The sequence below is a fragment of the Coregonus clupeaformis genome, chromosome 33 (genome assembly GCF_020615455.1).
Source record: "Coregonus clupeaformis isolate EN_2021a chromosome 33, ASM2061545v1, whole genome shotgun sequence".
NCBI lineage: Eukaryota > Metazoa > Chordata > Actinopteri > Salmoniformes > Salmonidae > Coregonus > Coregonus clupeaformis.
This window is the reverse complement of record NC_059224.1, coordinates 18741835-18750091: the sequence shown is the minus strand read 5'-3', so window position 1 is coordinate 18750091 and position 8257 is coordinate 18741835. Positions and strand designations below refer to the sequence as shown.

General features: G+C 41.5%; 1 pseudogene; it reads left to right on the top strand.

Annotated features, from left to right (window-relative positions):
- The first annotated feature begins 6993 nt into the window (after positions 1-6993).
- Positions 6994-7524, top strand: LOC121548984 (annotated as a pseudogene).
- Positions 7525-8257: the final 733 nt, after the last annotated feature.

Below are 8257 nucleotides of genomic sequence, written 5' to 3'. Positions count from 1 at the left end.
AGTCTTCAGATCTCAACCCTATAGAAAATCTTTGGAGGGAGTTGAAAGTCCGTGTTGCCCAGTGACAGCCCCAAAACATCACTGCTCTAGAGGAGATCTGCATGGAGGAATGGGCCAAAATACCAGCAACAGCGTGTGAAAACCTTGTGAAGACTTACAGAAAACGTTTGACCTGTGTCATTGCCAACAAAGGGTATATAACAAAGTATTGAGAAACTTTTGTTATTGACCAAATACTTATTTTCCACCATAATTTGCAAATAAATTCATAAAAAATCCTACAATGTGATTTTCTGGATTTTTTTTTCCTCATTTTGTCTGTCATAGTTGACGTGTACCTATGATGAAAATTACAGGCCTCTCTCATCTTTTTAAGTGGGAGAACTTGCACAATTGGTGGCTGACTAAATACTATTTTTCCCCACTGTATATGTACATAATGTATTTCAGCAGATTTCGTGCGTTTTTGTGTGGCTTAATTCATGAGAAAACACACAAATTTATGTGCTACTTAATTAGTGTGAAAAGACACACAAGCCTTTGCAACAACCATAGACGCCACAGCCTTTATTTCCTTTTTTTTTTTTTACGTTATGAATATATCGATATTTTGTCTTTATTTAATCCCTATTCAAACATTGTAGTTGTATGCCTATATGTAGTGTTTTCAATTTTTCCATAACACATTTCTCAGAATGAATTTAAGCAATGCGTGATGGCTAATGGTGTTTTATTTGGTTGTAGTTCCATGTATTTCTTACAAAAACGAATGTGTAAAGCGTTTTTATTGACCAGAATGTAACTGAAAATACAATGTCAGCCTTCATATCAAATTTGGGGAAATGTATTCAGTCATTGTAGTCTTAAATATTGTTGGCCAACCAAAATGACCAAAACGTTAACCCGTAATAAGGCCAGGGTGGAATTGTACTATGAGCTGGCTGAGTCTAAATACATGGCTCTGAGTGTAAGCACCTTTTCACTAGAAACTATCTTGGGTTAAAATTACCATCAGTGCGAAATAGCTAGAAAGCTTTTGGATTTCCACTGGGCTGCACCTTCATTTATGAGAGCGATAAATCATGTGCAATACCTACGTCAACCTGCGAAGGACAGCAAAACACCGGAAAGCTGCTAGCTTACCGGAAAGTTACAAGAAGAACAAGAAGAACAAGAAAAGTTACCTCATCTGGTCATGTGACATTTATTGTTTATTGATTTTTCGCGCCACACCAGATGTCTGGACCTTGGACAGATAACAGGTAGGTCGACAGTTCGTCCCTTGTTGTAAGAAATACAGCATGCATACACATTTATTTTGTATTTGTTAAAGTGTGTGGTTTAAAAAACGTGTTAAACCAGTAAGGAAGGTTACGTAGCTAAGGTGAATAAAGAAAGTTGCATAGACAACATAGAATGTGTGGATATTTTTGTTTCATTACTTGCATGTATTTGGATATCATTCTCACTTATTATTTGAGCTACCTATACATTAGGCTATATATTCACCTTTTTCCTCTTTGCATCTTCAAAGAAATACATATTGCCACTCAATCTGTATTCATCTTGTGACTTCTCCTTGGAAGAAGGAGAAAGGGACCCTAGGAGGGACTTAAAGGAGTTGATCAAATCCTGTTAAGACATAGACAATCAGGTGAGAGGGGGTCCTAACTAGTCAGTGATCTAAATTGATTGTTCATGTACAAGGGAGGAGCCGAAACCTGCAGACACTGTAGCCTTTAAGGACTGGAGTTCAGCGTTCAACACCATAGTGCCCTCAAAGCTCATCACTAAGCTAAGGACCCTGTGACTAAACACCTCCCTCTGCAACTGGATCCTGGACTTCCTGACGGGCCACCCCCAGGTGGTAAAGGTAGGTAGCAACACATCTACCACGCTGATCCTCAACACGGGGGCCCCTCAGGGGTGCGTGCTCAGTCCCCTCCTGTACTCCCTGTTCACCCATGACTGCATGGCCAGCCATGACTCCAACACCATCATTAGTTTGCCGACGACACAACAGTGGTAGGCCTGATCACCGACAACGATGAGACAACCTATAGGCAGGAGGTCAGAGACCTGGCCGTGTGGTGCCAGGATAACAAAAGTTCTACAGCTGCACCATCGAGAGCATCCTGACTGGTTGCATCACCGCCTGGTATGGCAACTGCTCGGCCACTGACCGCAAGGCACTACAGAGGGTAGTGCGTATGGCCCAGTACATCACTGGGGCCAAGCTTCCTGCCATCCAGGACTTCTATACCAGGCGGTGTCAGAGGAAGGCCCTAAAATTGTCAAAGACTCCAGCCAACCTAATCATAGACTGTTCTCTCTGCTACCGCACGGCAAGCGGTACCGTAGCTTCTACCCCCAAGCCATAAGACTCCTGAACAGCTAATCATGGATACCCAGACTATTTGTACTTTTTTTTAAACTGCATTGTTGGTTAAGGGCTTGTAAGTAAACATTTCACTGTAAGGTCTACACCTGTTGTATTCGGCAAATGTGGCAAATACAATTTGATTTGATTTGAGTTGCACACAACATGAAAAAGAAAGTGACGGAGTAATAATGCATTGTTGGTAAATGGTGACAGACTGACTGACCTGCAAGTAATAATACATATTTATTTGTAATGCAAAGTGATTTGTAGATCAGTCAGTCTGCATGAAGACCTTTAGTTACATGCAGGACATAGTAAAACACACTATCAATGACATGCAGCTTTTCTCATAGACATGGGAGGTTTCTATGTGAAGGAATGTGTTAGGATTGGAAGTTGTTTCTTTTGAGATGGTATGGCCTCTGAGGACCCCCAAGACCAATTGGATGAGGCTATTAAAAAGGCAGACGGCTTGCTGAGGAGCTCAACCAAGAGAAGGACCCGCAAGCCCAACAAGAAGAGGCCATTAACGAGGCAAAAAGGCTGGCTGAGGAGCTCAACCCAGAACCGGTAATGTAACAAGTCATACATTACCAGTAATGTAACCCCTATAGCTCCCATATGTGCACACATATTTCCAACACACCCCCAACACCACAGCGTTATGATTTATCATTGCATTTTGTTTGTCAAAGTAGAGCCCACATGGCACAAATGTAAATTTAAACGTAGACTCAGTGATATGACCTGATCACGGGCATCAATGATATTGCACATTGAGCATGAGGCACAAGGGTGCACTTGTTAGCATCCTTGTGAACTTCTACACATGTTAGCTGTGTGAGTGAGCCAGAACGTGGGTCTACTGCAGGTGCCTTTCCTCAGCTGACAAATCACTTCACCTTATGTGAAAATAAGGGCCAGTACATCAAGAGCCAGACCAGTGCAAACTTTTGGGCCAGTCACTGAGGAGGAAGATTCAGGTATTGATGAGCGATTTAACAATTCCTTGTTATTCAGTGGCCTTGTAATTCATTTATTGTATTTTTAAAAAAATAAAGCCGTAGTTGAAACAATAACAAAGCACCTTCCCCTCCCCTGTTTTGGTAAAAAGCTCCCCTGTTTTGGTAAAAAGCTGAGTGATGGGGTTGGGGAAATGTAACCACTTTCAATTTATAGACAGAGCTATGGATGCAATAACTTACCATCAATGATATTAAAATAGTAGTTTTAACCATGTTTTAAGGCTATACAGTGTTTTTTTACATTTACTTTGTTTGCCAACATTTGACTAAAACAAGCACATAGTTTGTATAAAACAAGCTTATATTTTGGGTTCTGATGGGGTACGACAGTTGAATTAAACTCATGAGGCATGAAATAAGTTATAATCTTCATGATTTTTGTTCCTCTAACTTTCTCACTCCTCATCATTCACCATTCATTAATGATTATCCATAATCATGGGAGCATCAACATTAATGTAAAAGTGTTCACAAACATCTTCTATTCTTACTTACAATAAAAGTGACTACAAAATGACACAAATTATTCACCATTCAGTTCCTATTGGGCACAAAATAATCTGAAACACAACCAAAACAAGCTGTAAATGTATCCAACAAGTTTGTAGATTCACAAGCTTGATGTAGTCATTGTGTTCTAGGAATATGCGCCCAAATACTAAACTTTTGACAACTTTAATCCATACATGAAATGTGTCTAAATACTTATGACATCGTCAAATGGTGGGGCTAGTTGCAAGATTTATTAGTCGTATGTACTGGATACTGATGGTAACACCATCCAACGAAATGCTGACTTGCATGTTCCTTCTCGACAATGAAATTCAAAATGCTGGAGTATAGAGACTAATTCAACATTTTAGCATCACTGTCCAAATACTTCTGTAGGGGAGTGCAATAACAAAATCCTGGCAGAGCTTCTTCCTGCACATTTCCTTTAATATGAAGCAATCTGCCATTCCACATTATGGAATTAGTCTTAGTTGAATTCTTTCAAATCCACTATTGGAATGTTTACACAGTGTCTTTCCTTTTGCAAGGACTGTCTGTAATTGTGGAAGCTGGAAGCATTTGCCTTTGAGGAGAGTTTACTCTGTAGTCAAAATACACTGAGTGTACAAAACATTCCTAATATTGAGTTGCACTCCCTTTTGCCCTCAGAACAGCTTCAATTCGTCGGGGCATGGACTCTACAAGGTGTCGAAACCGTTCCACAGGGATGCTGGCCCATGTTGACTCAAATGCTTCTGACAGTTGTGTCAAGTTGGCTGGATGTCCTTTGGGTGGTGGACCATTCTTGATATACACGGTAAACTGTTGTGAAAAACCCAGGAGCGTTGTAGTTCTTGACACAAACCGTTGCACCTGGCACCTACCACCATACCCCGTTCAAAGGCACTTCAATCTTTTGTCTTGCCCATTGACCTTCTGAGTGGCACACATACACAATCCATGTCTCAACTGTTTCAAGGCTTAAACATCTCTCCACGGTGATGCCAAATATGCACTTCATGAACAGGGTGTGTTTTATATATTTTTTTAGGCTGAATGTATTATATCAAAGTTAAAATGTATTCTTGTTTATTGTTGTATAAAATATTGTCCCTAGATTGTTTCTTACCATTGGACGTACCAGAGGTGATATGTTGTTGCCTGACAAGCACCATCCATGTTGGCCCTGGGAAACATATCATCCTCGTAGGAATAAATGGTATGTGCAATATCTACAAGAACCAAACAGTGATGTAGCAATGCAATGTAAAACAACATTAATTCAGACTGTACATTTTTTTCCTCAAGGTTGCTACAATGTCACTGTGCCTGTGCTGACCTGCACAACCTGTCTTAGCACCTGGACAGCAAACTTGGCAGATCTGATAAAGAATGGGTACTGGCCTGTCACTGTCAACTGTGACACCATATACCAGGTAGTTCTGTTCAGCTCTTTTGAGGAGCTGAAAGTGTCAGCCCCAGGAATGTCATGTCTGGCGTTTATGCAGATTTTTGAGCAGCGAACTGACTTCTTTGGGAGAGTAACAATAAATTATACTCAGTTTTACCAATTTATTACTTCAGGTTAACAATATGTTAAAGTTATGTTACACAAAGCGTTGTAACAAAATGTATTTCCAGTACTACAACTACATTAAAACTTCAGGTCTCTTGCTACCGTATGTGTTAGCCTCCTGCACCACTGTCCTGCCATGCCCCTTATCTGTGCCCCTCTTCCATCCAGCTTTAACTCAAATCCAGTCAGCCATAGTGAATTATAGTATGTTTTGTTTATAGTATTGTTGTAAGTTATTTCATATATTTTCCATATGTATTTTTCCTTTACTAGAATGGAATGATATGTGTGGACACTTTTCACAAAAGCTTATTTGAGTGAACGTACTGCCGCTCTGAAATTGATCAGGTCTGCGATATACAGTACTTTGACTGCCCAGCCTGTTCCCCCGGCATGCTTGCAGTGTCAGCAGACGGGAACAAGAAGCTGTATTGATTCAAAAAAGGGTATGTAAAACTATTCAGAATTGATCAAATAACACCATACTCTATATCATTTAAACAATCCAAACAAGGTTTGCCTTTTCTCTGTCCAGTGTGAAAGTCTTCAAATGCAGTTGAGCTCATTTTTAGCTTAAATGTTTTGAGTTTGTAATGAAATGAATTATCAACATTGTCAAGTGTCCCACAATCAGTTACTGAGGTTGATTTATATTTCACATGTCATATATATAATGTATTTCATGTATCCTTTGAAGGGCTGATGACAAAGGATTATTTGATGGCGTATTTATCTGCAAGGTTGAGGATGTGTCTGACTTTGTGAACTATGTCCATACAAAGATTAAACATGTACGTTTCCTGTGTATCCTCTAATCTGTGAAATAGGACTGGCCTCGGGCCATCTGACTCAAGGCAGACTCGTTATACATATCATTTTGGAGAGATAGTAATCCTCTCTCTTCAAGTCCAGGGTGATTACACCACTCCCTCTGTTCAGAATGTGTCCCCATGCTTCACTGTCCCAAATCAACACACTTTACAAGTGCTTCTTTTTGACACTCAATCTCCCACTTCTGATCTCCATTGTAGCGAACACGGGGGGTAGCTCAGCGCCCTCAGCTAGATTTGAAAAACCTAACCACTGTCCCGTTAACGCTTTCCCCCCCAAACATTTTTCTACATCCTTGTCTAGGGTAATGGAAAATGGGTATGTGGAGCATCCCAGTGGACAGCAGTTAAAGAGTCGTCAAGGAAAACAAACAACAAACTTGATAAAGAGGGACTCTAAGTTGCCGTCTGCCGCCATGGAATACTTCTGAGGAGCCTCAACAAGATGCGGAGAGATCTTTGCGTACCCACTGTTCTTGTAGAAGGAGTTGTCTGGCAGCAGGAACATACAATTAATGTGTACGGATGTGATCTGCAAGCCATACCTGACCAAAGTTGCCCTTCATTGTCCAGAGCTCGCCACTCTTCTAGACATGAAGCCACTTCTTTCCGTCATGCAAGCAAAGGCACATTGTTGTTTCAATATTCTAGAGTTGGTGGCCAAAGCGGGCCAGTGAGGAGGACAGAATGTCGGGCGACCTGGTAGGGGTGTGGGAAGTGGCCCTGAGCGATGGAGTCCATCGGATTGAGTTTGAACATGGTACAACCACGGGGAAAAGGGTAATCTACATAGACGGAAAGGAAATTGTAAGGAGAGACTGGATGTTCAAGCTGCTGGGAAAGGAGACCTTCAACGTAGGAAGCGTGGACACCAAAGCAACCATTAACATTGACGCAGTGAGCGGCTTTGCTTACAAATACACACTGGAGATCAATGGAAAGAGCCTGAAAACGTACATGTAGAACCGCTCCAAAGTCACCAGCACTTGGCTGCTCAACCTGGACGGCATCGACTGCAGGGTCGTCCTGGAGAAAGACACCATGGATAATTTGTGTAATGGACAAAAACTTGAGACTGCGGGGGAGTTTGTGGAAGACGGTATTGAAACACACTTCACTCTAAGCGACCACGACTGTTGCATTAAGGCCGTGAGCAGTGGAAAGAGGCGAGATGGCATTATCCACACTTTGCTCATGGACGGCACAGAGATACAGTGGGGAGAACAAGTATTTGATACACTGCCGATTTTGCAGGTTTTCCTACTTACAAAGCATGTAGAGGTCTGTAATTTTTATCATAGGTACACTTCAACTGTGAGAGACGGAATCTAAAACAAAAATCCAGAAAATCACATTGTATGATTTTTAAGTAATTAATTTGCATTTTATTGCATGACATAAGTATTTGATCACCTACCAACCATTAAGAATTCCGGCTCTCACAGACCTGTTAGTTTTTCTTTAAGAAGCCCTCCTGTTCTCCACTCATTACCTGTATTATCTGCACCTGTTTGAACTCGTTACCTGTATAAAAGACACCTGTCCACACACTCAATCAAACAGACTCCAACCTCTCCATAATGGCCAATACCAGAGAGCTGTGTAAGGACATCAGGGATAAAATTGTAGACCTGCACAAGGCTGGGATGGGCTACAGGACAATAGGCAAGCAGCTTGGTGAGAAGGCAACAACTGTTGGCGTAATTATTAGAAAATGGAAGAAGTTCAAGATGACGGTCAATCACCCTCGGTCTGGGGCTCCATGCAAGATCTCACCTCGTGGGGCATCAATGATCATGAGGAAGGTGAGGGATCAGCCCAGAACTACACGGCAGGACCTGGTCAATGACCTGAAGAGAGCTGGGACCACAGTCTCAAAGAAAACCATTAGTAACACACTACGCCGTCATGGATTTGAAAAGGGCGCTCGTCTGTCACTGCTTTTGCCCGG